The 12,110-nt window shown below is 36.5% G+C and overlaps 1 long non-coding RNA gene across 1 annotated transcript in view; it reads right to left on the minus strand.

The window, feature by feature from the left end:
- Positions 1-2,843: 2,843 nt before the first annotated feature.
- LOC116419650 overlaps positions 2,844-12,110 on the minus strand; it is a 45,342-nt gene continuing 36,075 nt past the window's right edge. Inside the window, exon 3 of the long non-coding RNA XR_004229915.1 lies at positions 2,844-3,440. This is a non-coding gene — a long non-coding RNA (uncharacterized LOC116419650). The remainder of the gene's footprint in view (positions 3,441-12,110) is intronic.

Raw genomic sequence — 12,110 nt, forward strand, 5'->3', positions numbered from 1 at the left:
TTAGAAATTTTTTTTTAAAACTATTTTAAGAGTAATATTCAAAGTGTATAGAAATAGCTTTTTTATATTAATATGGGATTGGAAATTGATATGTCCATCAATTGAGGAATGGCTGAACAAGTTGTAGGATATAATTGTATTGGAATATTAGTTATAAGAAATGATGAACAGGTTGATTTCAGAAAAACCTGGAGACATATTAACTTATGGGAAGTGAAGTAAGCAGAATCAGGAGAACATTATCCATAGTAACAATACTATATAATGATCAACTGTGAATGACTTACTTATTCTCAGCAATACAACTATTCAAGACAATTCCTAAGGACTCATGATGAAAAATTCTATCAACCTCCAGAGAAAGAACTGATGGGAGACTAAAGACAGACTGAAGCATACTATTTTTAAATATTCTGTATCTTTTTCCATTTTTTCCTATGAGACTGTGTCTTCTTTCATAACATGACTAATAAGGTAATATTATTATATTTTTGAATATATATAACCCATATCAAATTGCTTATCTCGAGGAGTGGGGGAGATGAGGGAGGAGGAGAGAAAACTTGAAACTCAAAAATTTTTAAATGAATATTAAAAATTGTCTTTGTATGTAACTGAGAAAACAATAAAATATTTTTAAAAAATATTTTAAAAATAAAAAATAAAAATATTTTTATAGAGTCTCTAGTTTGAATTTAGAAAGGTTCAAATGCTAGTTCTGACACTAGTGTGACCATAGGAAAATCACTCAATCCCTCTGAGTCTTAGGTGTATGAATTATAGACAGATTACTATTTGCACTGGTAAAGAATCCTGTACCAACAAAATCAGACATTTTTGAGACATTTTCAATCCCTTCTACATAGTAGCTATTTAGCAAATATTTGTGGAATTGAAATGAATTTTGCTTTCCTTTCTCCTAACACTTCAGTTATTTGTGGGAATCAGCTTAGGGTTGGAAACCCTTATGCAGCCATATCCCAGTAAATTGGCAAAGATGATGACAAAACATGGAAATAGTAAATGTTGGAAAGGTTGTGGAAAGTTTGGCCTTCTTATATTTTGTTGGTGGAGTTGTGAACCAAATTAGCCATTCTGGAAAGCAATTCAAAACTATACTTAGAATAGGAAACAAAGAAGATGCCCACTGATTGGGGAAATTGGTATTGAAATAGGGATTGGACCTGTGGATTCATTGATATCAGAAACTCTCAGATAAAGAGGCTCCATTTACCATTGAAGACTGGCACTTCCTCAGCAACTTATAATCTTAGAGAGTTGCTCATAGGACTAAAAATGAATAATACATAAAAGCATATGAAGACTTATATGAACTGATAAAAAATAAAATAAACTGAACTAGAGAATGATATACATAATTACTACAACAATGTAAATGGATAAAAGGCTATTAAAAATGTAAATGGAAAGAACAAACAAAAATCTCAAAATCAAATTACAATGACCATTAAAAAGGTCCTTCCCTCCTTCTTTCTATCCTTTCATTTCTTTTTCCCTCCCTCCCTTTTTTCCTTTCTTCCATCCTTCCATTTTTTGGCTCCAAAGAAGGGATGTGAGAATACATCTGTCTCCTTTTTTTGCAGAACTGAGGGAATGTGGTTATGGAATACTTCATATACTGTAGGACTTAGCTGATGTTTTGGTTAGTTTTGCTGACATGTTTTTTTCTCCCTTTATTTTTTTATTCTTTGTAATAAGGAATGGCTCTTTGGTTAGGGGAAGAGAGAGGGGGCTATATTAGAAAACAAAGGTGATATAAAAGAAAAAGTTATCAATAAAGTTTAATTTAAAAAATAAGTCAAACTGTCTTGGGAGAGAGGTCAATATGTGCTGGACCAGTTCTGAAAACTGTGTGGGAAAGGGGCATGGCCCCAAAAGGAGGAGATAAAAGCAGCTTGCCAGTGCCTGGTCTAAAGTGGCCTGATCATTTCTTCTGGGCCATTCTTATTCAAAGGCTGCTATAGGTCCATTGCCCATGAGTCATTACTTTAAACACCACTGGAAAGGACTATATAAAATCTAATTCCCATTCTGTGTGTAAGGACTGCACGTTAAAGTGCTGACACCGAGTTTTTATTATTATTCAGCACAGGATGTATTGATTTTTTTTTTTTAACATTCCCTTCCCCTAGCATTTTCTGCCCATCCAATTGCACTAAAAGGTTTAAGTCAACTCTTTGGCCCAGAAGGGGATTCTGTAACCTAGAATCCTGCCATGGAGAGAGTAATTTGACATGGGCAGAGTTGTAGGCAGTTCTCTGTCCTTTCCTCTAAGGAAGTGCCCTTGTACTTATGGCATACAGGCAGGAGCGGAACCACCCCAGAGCCACTCAGGGTGGTTTCCAGAACACTGGCCAATCAAGTAATAGCTGTCATCCTCAGAAATCTGATGGGGGTAGGGGGTTGGGGCAGAGGGAATAGTCTGATAAGGGAGTTAAAGACGTGAGCAGGAGCTGGAGCCAAAAAAAAAAAAAAAAAAAAAAAAAAGACCGTGGGTTTTATAAATGAAAAAGGAAGGAAGGGAGGAAAGAAGGGATGGAAGGAAGGAAAGAAGGGATAAAAGAATGGAAAGAAGGAAGGAAGAAAGGAAAGAAGGAAGGAAGGATGGATGGATGAGAGAGGTGGAGGGAGGGAGGAGGGAGAAAGGGAGGATAGAAGGGAAGAAATAAAGAAGGGAGAGAGGGAGGAAAGGAAGAAGGAAGAAAGGAAAGGAGGGAGGGAGGGAGAGAGGGAAGGAGGAAGGAAGGCAGAAAAGAAGGAAAGGAAGGAAGGAAGAAAAGAAAGAAGGAAGGAAAGGAGGAAGGGAGGGAAGGAAGGAAACATTCAAGGGCCTACAATGTGCCAGACACTATGCTAAGAGCTTTACAAATATCATCTCATTTGATCTTTACAAAACTGGATGGTAGGCAGTATTACTGTCGCTCCCCTTTTACAGATGAGGAAGCTGAGCTGTGTCCAAGATGACCAGGTAGTAGGTGACAGAGCTGTGCTTTTTGACTCCACAATCTTTGACTTCAAAATTATTGCACCATGTTGCACTGGAACTGAGAGATTGAAGTCAGTTGCCCAGGGTCACAATACTCTTTTGCTCCTCATTCGTGCTATTTCTCACAACCACCTAGAAATCTATCCGGCCCCATCAGCACACTCCTTTGGTAGTTTGGGCATTCTTATGGGCAATACACCTGAGCAAATGATCAGATAGCTTTGGGAGTAGTCCAAGGACAGCTTCATGACTTATCTAGAAATTCCGTAGGTTCAGCTCTGCTTTTAATTGGTTCATTGGGTGCTTTCTTTCCCTTTTAAACTTGGATTCATGTCACAGTTCAGCAATAAAATTAATTCTCCAGTTGGGTTGAAGGTTCAGCAAAGAATCCAGGCTCATTCCAGTTCGTGATCTCTCCTGGTTCAAGTCCCACCTGGAAATAGAATGAGACTTTAATTCATTTCTCATTATAACAAGTATAGTGCCTGGGGAGACACCTTAAAAACTATGATTTAGTCCTGGCTCCGGTTCAAGACTCTAACAAGCATGTATTAAACACCAACTATATACAAGGGATTGTGCTTGGGAAGAGGGATGCAAAATAAAACAAGGCTCTCAAGGAATCCTAGTCCTATGATATTATATAAGTAGATAAGTATATAGGTAATATGAGGAGGGAGAAACTCTTTGGGGGAATCAAGAAAAGGAGGAGTTATCTGAACTGAGCCTTGGAGGAAGCCTAAGAAATGTAAGCAATGGATAAAAGAAGCAAGTGCGTTCCAGATTTGGGGAGACAATCTGTGGAAAAACTAATATGGAAAGCCAAGTGTGAGGTGGTCACTGACTATGTGACCTTGGAAAAGATGCTCCTCCTACATGGGTCTAGGTTTCTTCCTCTATAAGAGGGATTGAAAAGGTTAGTTTCTAAGATCCCTCCCAGTTCTATAGTTGATTCTATAAGCGTAGATGTCAGTCAGATGGCAAGTTGTCTGTGTGTGATGAATGGGAGATAAAGGCCAGGGAGTTGGGGAGGTTAGGAGTCAGGAACTTCCCAGAAGCAAGAGTTCTTGGTTTCTTTCCCTGTAGATCCTATGATAGCTTATCCATTTAGAAAATATTCCACTCCACACCCTCGTGTCTCCTCCACCACTCTCTCAAATATTCAATTTTCCCCTGAAGTTTCCCTCAGCAAAACATTGTCCCCACTTCCCAGTAGAACCAAGGCACTTAGGAAAATAAACTTAATTACTAGAGACGGGAGCCTCTACCACTCCAGAACCTGTTAATAGTTCTGGTCTCTTTATTCTGCATTAGGAGCATGACCCTATTACAAACCACGCTTGCTATGTTAATATGTTACTAGACCAATCACTCACATGAATATTTTATGTACATTTACTTGCTAAACTCCAGGAAAAGAAAAAAAAACCCAAGACTTTTAAAACACGGACACAAAGAAATGGGAAAAAAAAAAAAAGTTGAAACCAGAAATTCCAGACAAGAATAGGACCTTTTGCTTTTTAGTGATGCTTGCCCTCTCTAGCCCTCTGCAAATGAGGACCATAAAGGACTTTATTATACCCATTTTACAGATGCACTAAGAGTGCATGCCATTTTCATGTGGAGCTCAAAGCATTTTTACAGGCTGCAGTTTGTGGTCAGTGCTCAATTCATAAATGGGGAAGGAGACTCAGAGAAACTTTATGATATTATACAAGTATGTACAAATGAGGTACAAGATAATTTGGGAGAAGGCATTAATAATGCACTGACAGCTGAAGAATCAATGAAAGCCTTGTGTAGAAAGTAGCACAAGCTATAGATTCAAGCACAATCCTGCTAAAAGGAGGAAGTTAGATTAAATCAGTGATTCTCACTTCTGAATTCCTTCATATTTATAGTCCATGGGGTTCATACTAACAATAATTTAATAGTGCTTTAAGAAGCAAATGATTGGGGGCAGTGAGGTGTTATGATGGATAGAGTTCTAGAATCAGGAGCATCTGAATTCAAATCTGGCCTCTGATACTTATTGTCTGATCCTGGGTAAGCAATTTACTCTGTCTGCCTCAGTTTCCTCATCTGTAAAATGAGCTGGAGAAAAAAATGTCAAACTACTCCAGTATCTGTGCCAAAAACCAACAACATCAAATAAAAATGGTGTTATGAAGATGAAGTGAGATGTTTGTAAAGTGCTTTGTAAATGTTAAAGTACTATCTAAATGCTAGCTATTATTTTATTATCATTATACTTCCCTTCCCTTCACTTTCTTGACCTTATACTATGATGTTGAAAAACTGAGGAAGAGGAAAAGATATCAATGACTAAAGCTTCCTTGCAGTCTTTCTTCATACACACAGCCTCTTTCTTTCCTCAGAAGCCTTAGGGTAATCATATTCTATATTGTTCATTGGACAGATTGCTGCCTCAGGTTCTTTTTGTGCAGGCTGTGTGTATGGAGAAAGAAAAAAAAATTGTTTAAATTCAACTAATTTTTATGGGATGCTTTTTAAAAAAAAATGAAACTTAGATTTCTCTGTATCTTTTCTCCCCCTCCAGAAAACCATTCCTTTTAATTAAAAAAGAAAAAAAAATTGTAGAAGTAGCCATCATATTGAAAAAGTTTGATTTTGCAAATTAAGACAACTTTAAGATACCACTACACACCTCTCAGATTGGCTAAGATGACAGGAAAAGATAATGATGAATGTTGGCGGGGATGTGGGAAAACTGGGACACTGATACATTGTTGGTGGAGTTGTGAACTGATCCAGGCATTCTGAAGAGCAATTTGGAATTGTACTCAAAAAGTTATCAAACTGTGCATACCCTTTGATCCAGCAGTGTTACTACTGGGCTTATACCCCAAAGAGATCTTAAAGGAGGGAAAGAGACCTGTATGTGCCAAAATGTTTGTGGCAGCTCTGTTTGTAGTGGCTAGAAACTGGAAACTGAGTGGATGCCCATCAGTTGGAGAATGGTTGGGTAAATTGTGGTATATGAATGTTATGGAATATTATTGTTCTGTAAGAAATGACCAGCAGGATGATTTCAGAGAGGCCTGGAGAGACTTACACGAACTGATGCTGAGTGAAATGAGCAGGACCAGGAATCATTGTACACGGCAACAGCAAGACTATATGATGATCAATTCTGATGGATGTGGCTCTCTTCAACAATGAGATGATTCAAACCAATTCCAGTTGTTCAGTGATGAAGAGAGCCATCTACACCCAGAGAGAGGACTGGGAATTGAGTATGGATTACAACATAACATTCTCACTCTCTCTATTGTTGTTTGCTTGCATTTTGTTTTCTTTCGCAGTTCTTGTTTTCCTTCTTGATCCAATTTTTCTTAGCAGCAAGATAACTGTATAAATATGTATACATATATTGGATTTAACAAATATTTTAACATATTTAACATGTATTGGACTATCTGCCAGGTAGGGGAGGGAATGGAGGGAAGGAAGGAATAATTGGGAACAGAAGGCTTTGTAAGGGTCAATATTGAAAAATTATCCATGCATGTGTTTTGTAAATAAAAAGCTTTAATATAAAAAAGGGGAAGAATAAATTAATTAAAAAAAAAGAAAAAGTTTGATTTCATATGCTGTATTCTGCACCCCATGGTCTCCTACATTTCTTCAAAGAAGCAAGGGAGGAGTCTTCTCCTATCTTTTCTTTGGCACTCATAATTCTGCAGCATTCAATTTCAATTGTTTTGTTGTTGTTCTTTCCACTTACATTATTATAGTCATAGTGTCTCTTGTTTTTCTGCTTACTTCATTTTGCATCAGTTTGCATAAGTTCTCCCACACTTCTCCTGATTTCTTACAGTATAATAATATTCCATCACCTTCATTTACCTCAACATGTTTAGTCATTCCTTAATCAATGGGCAGCTACTTTGTCTCCAGTTCTTTGCAATTACAAAAAGTTCAGTTCTGAATACTGTTTCATCTTCTTAACTATGTGTGTATTTATTATGTGTGTATTATCTGTTTTTTCTCTCTCTTTGCTCTATTTCTGACTCTCTGGACTTTATCATCACACCTTACCTTTCTTCAGCAAATTCTCTTTAAGCCTATGATTTTCTCACCCTGGAAGATCCTTCCTCTTCTATAATCCCTTTCTTCCACTGATTAGTTCCTCTCCAGATTTTGAGGAAGGATTCTTGCCAACTATACTTCAATCTTTTCCAGACCCTATCACTATCTCTCTAGATTTTTGCCACTGTTTCCTCCAGTCCCCAATCAGCTCCTTTTTTTCTTGATGTTTCCTCTATTATAGTGTAAACCCCTTGATATCTTTCTTTATTCCTGAATTTTTAGCCTTATTGCTTACCACAGTGCATAGAACAGAGTAAGTATTTAATAAATATTTCTTTACTTTACTTGGAAAAATTAGGTTGAGAGGCCTGCCACAATACCATAGAATGGATTTCTTAATATTCTTCACAGTGTCACTAAATAAAGACTGGTTGCTTGATCTTCATAGATGCCATAGCTCATTTAAACAACTCTTGAAATTCATGCTAAATGAGGTACTATTTGCATCCTCAAAAGAGAGTGAATAGACTTGTGATGGAAAGAGTCATCCACATCCAGAGTGAAGACTATGAAGACTGAATGTGGATCACAACATAATATTTTCATTTTTTTGTTCCTGTTTGATTGTTTTTTCTTTCTTTTTCATTTTCCCCCTTTTATTCTGATTTTTCTTGCACAGCATGATAAATGTGGAAATATGTTTAGAAGAACTGCACATGTTTAATCTATATGGGATCATTTGCAGTCCAAGGAAGGGGGTAGAAGGAGAGAGAAGGAGAAAAATTTGGAACACAAGGAATTGCAAGGGTGAGTATTGAAAGCTATCTTTGTGTGTATTTTGAAAAATAAAAAGATTTTTTTTAAAAAGAGAGAGATGGCCTTAGAATTAGGAAGACCCAGTGCCTAGTTGTATACGGTATATGAATGACACTGGACATATTACTTAATCTCTTAGAATTCAGGCACCTCTCAAGATTGTTAATTGAAAAGCAGAAGCTAATGTTTGGCAGAACGATTTTTCTTCCTGGGAGCTTTCTAAACCAATGAAATTATAGGTTTAGGCTGGAAAAAAAGGCACTGGGGGAAGACAGAGAAAGTGGTTTACATTAAGTTCATTGAATCACTGAATAAACACGACAAATATCTCATCTGCAACTCACAACAACCTTCTGGAGTAGATGCTTCTATTGTCTCCATTTTACAGTTGAGAAAATTAAGGTTAAGTGATTTTCCCAGGAGCACTCAACTAGCTATGTGTTTGAGGCCTGCTGACTCCAAGTCCAGGGCTCTTTCCATTTTGCTACTTAGATACTTCTTAAGATACTTCTAAAGATGACCTCAGATGCTTTATAACCTCCAAGTAACTAGGTGGTACAGGGGATAGAAAAGCAGTGTCAGGAGGACCCAAGTTCACACCCAAACTCAGATATTTAACACTTATTGTGTGACTCTGGGAAAGTCACTTAACCTAATTACCAAACAAACAAATCAACAATCTATCTATCTTGGAGGTGAGAAGCAGGAGATGAGATTCATCATTGTCCTTTGGAATCAAGGCTGGCCATTTCATTCATCAATTACTTTTTTTTTTCTTTTTATGTCATTATAAACTTTTTATTTTTTATTTATTTTTATTTTATTTTATTTTTTTATTTAATAGCCTTTTATTTGCAGGTTATATGTATGGGTAACTTTACAGCATTAACAATTGCCAAACCTCTTGTTCCAATTTTTCACCTCTTACTCCCCTACCCCCTCCCCCAGATAGCAGGATGACCAGTAGATGTTAAATATATTAAAATATAAATTAGATACACAATAAGTATACATGACCAAACCGTTATTTTGCTGTACAAAAAGAATCAGACTCTGAAATATTGTACAATTAGCTTGTGAAAGAAATCAAAAATGCAGGTGGGCAAAAATATAGGGATTGGGAATTCAATGTAATGGTTTTTAGTCATCTCCCAGAGTTCTTTCTCTGGGCATAGCCATCAATTACTTTTAAAAGTTGTTTGCTTTTACATCATTTCTGTTATTGTATAAATTATAAGACATAATCTTTTGACTTCTAATCCAGAGTTTTCTTTCCTGTAGCACATTCCCTCTCCAAACTGTTGTACCAGAGAATCAGTTTACACAAACATACTTTTTTTTTTTCAAAGTTGCTTTTTCTATGAATCCTTGGGTGGAACCATAGCTAAAATCTTCTAGAATTCAAAATCTACTCTTGTTCCTTCTCTCTAAAAAGCATTGAAAGTTTAGTTTAGGACCTGAAGATAAAATAAAATTGAATTAAAAATGAAAAATAAAATGAAAACACAGGTTATCCTACAAGAAACTGAGTAGATGTTCAATTGGACTTCAGGATGATTCCCCTAACCCTGATAAATTTGGGCCAAATAATATTATTCAGTCTGACAATATGAGGACCAGATTTCCTTATTGTCTAAATGTAATAAATGGTATATAGAATTTTTTAAAAATGCATTTTATTTTATTATTATTGTTATTATAACTTTTTATTGACAGAACCCATGCCTGAATAATTTTTTACATTATCCCTTGCACCCACTTCTGTTCCGACTTTTCCCCTCCCTCTCTCTACCCCCTCCCCTGGATGGCAAGCAGTCCTATACATGTTAAATATGTTTTAGTATATCCTAGATACAATATATGTGTGCAGAACCATACCTCTTGTTGCTCAGGGAGAATTGGATTCAGAAGGTAAAAATAACCTGGGAAGAAAAACAAAAAATGCACACAGTTCACACTCATTTCCCAGTGTTCCTTCTCTGAATGTAGCTGCTTTTATCCATCACTGATCAATTAGAACTGAATTAGATCTTCTCTTTGTCAAAGAAATCCACTTCCATCAGAATACATCCTCATACAGTATCATTGTTGACGTATATAATGATCTCCTGGTTCTGCTCATTTCACTTAGCATCAGTTCATTTAAGTCTCTCCAAGCCTCTGTATTCATCCTGCTGGTCATTTCTTAGAGAACAATAATATTCCATAACATTCAGGTATATAGAATGTTTAAGAAGACTAGCACCTCTGGTGTGAGAGCTTGCAGGACCTTCTTCAGGGCTGCTCATCCATTTTTGGTGTCTGTAATTCACTCAACTTTTACTTGTGGCTCCAATAAGCAGATCTGAATTCAAACAGCTTCAGATATTTACCACCTCATTCACTTGGGCAAGTCACTTAATCTCTGGCTGCCTCAGTTTCCTCAACTGTAAAATGTATACAATAGCATTTATTTCATAGACTTACTGTGAGGATCAAATAAAATACCATATTCAAAGCACTTTGCAATCTTAAGAGTGTTATAGAAGCTATAGCATGTATAGTGGTCACATGCCTATAAAATCATGTATTCAGGATGGAAAAATATGATAACATATTCCATTAAAGAGACAACATGGCATCCTGGATAGTGTCTTAGATGCAGCTAGATTGCACGGCGGATAAAACACTGGCAGTGGAGGCAGGAGGACCTGAGTTCAAATTTTACCTCAGATACTTATTGACTGGGTGACTCTGGGCAAGTCACTTAATCCTGAGTGCCTTTCCAAAACAAAAAAGAAAACCTTCCTATACAACATTTACTAGCTATGTGACCATAGGAAAGTAATTTAATCTTCCCAAGTTTCAATTTCCCCAACTGTACATGGGGATAATATTGTTGTATTGCTAATGTTCAAATAAGGTATCTATAATACAATTTGCAAGCATTAAGGTACTATTTAACTCTTAGTTATTGTTACTTACAGAGCATTTGGAGGGAACTTTCATTTGAGAATCTCAAAGCACTTTGTCTTATAACTTATGATGTTTTACAGTACCCCCTTCCCTCAGTTTGAAATTCTGTCCATTTTCTAGGTAGGGAAATTGTTCACAAAGATGCTTTGTTCTGGATACATGTATTTCAATGTCATCTAAGACATCTAAAGTCTTTTTGATTGCCATATCACCTAGACCCCCAGTTCTATTTTAAATGAACTGATATTTAGCTTTGTCAGCCAAATTTTATAAACTGTAGTATTTGCCATATAGTGATATCACTTGTCATAGAGTATGTTCATGTCTAACTAAAGAAGGGTGACTTTCAGTTTGGAAGCTCTCACTCTCACCTATATAAATCCAGCTAGGCTTTCACACATTAGTGTGAATAAGGATTCCCAGCAAACAGCGGCACTATTTAAATTTGTATTGCATATTTCCATTAGACTACAATAAGTTATCATATAATAGTTTACATATAATTTTGAATAGTGTCAATTCAAATAATACAACGATTTGTAAAGGTTGTTATTTGTGCTAACCAGGACCTGACTGTATTTTCTCCATTCATTGGCAGAGAGCCATGCCTCTGGTTGGGGCAAACAGATGTGATTAATGTTGGTGGAAACTTTCTGAAAAATGTACTGAACAGCCAGCACCATTGAGTTGGTACCATCTGGGTCTTCCTTACATGATGATTAAACTGGAAAATGTCCATGACAAACGAAACTGAACTTTTCCTTTGGGAGCACATTAACAGGTTCAGTTCTTGCCCTGGGCAACCTTTTCAAAGGAAAATTTTTAGGAAAGCTTTTGTAATGGCTGAAAGGGGGGCCAAGAGGGAAGAAATTATCTATTTTCTCACATCATGTTATATTTAAATGTAATAAGGAGAAATGACAGGAAGATCATAATTTGGTGCAGATGTTCAAAAGGGAAGAGGTGTTAGCCATTTACATATGTACTTAAGAGCAACTTTCACTCTTTCTACTCTTCCTATGAATCACTGCCCCTCTGCCTGATCACCTTAACTTTTGTTCCTCTTCATTTTTCCGTCCATCTCCCTCCCAAAATCTCCTCTAAACATTTCCCTTTATTATCTCATTACTTCCCCTTCTTTTCTACTTCCCTCCTGCCATCATTCACTCTTTCATTCATTCACATAGTAACAATAATAATAGCTAATATTTATATAGAACCTACTATGTGCTAGGCACTGTGCTAAGTGCTTTACAATTACTATCTCACTTGTTTCTCA

This window comes from Sarcophilus harrisii, chromosome 1 (assembly GCF_902635505.1).
Source record: "Sarcophilus harrisii chromosome 1, mSarHar1.11, whole genome shotgun sequence".
NCBI lineage: Eukaryota > Metazoa > Chordata > Mammalia > Dasyuromorphia > Dasyuridae > Sarcophilus > Sarcophilus harrisii.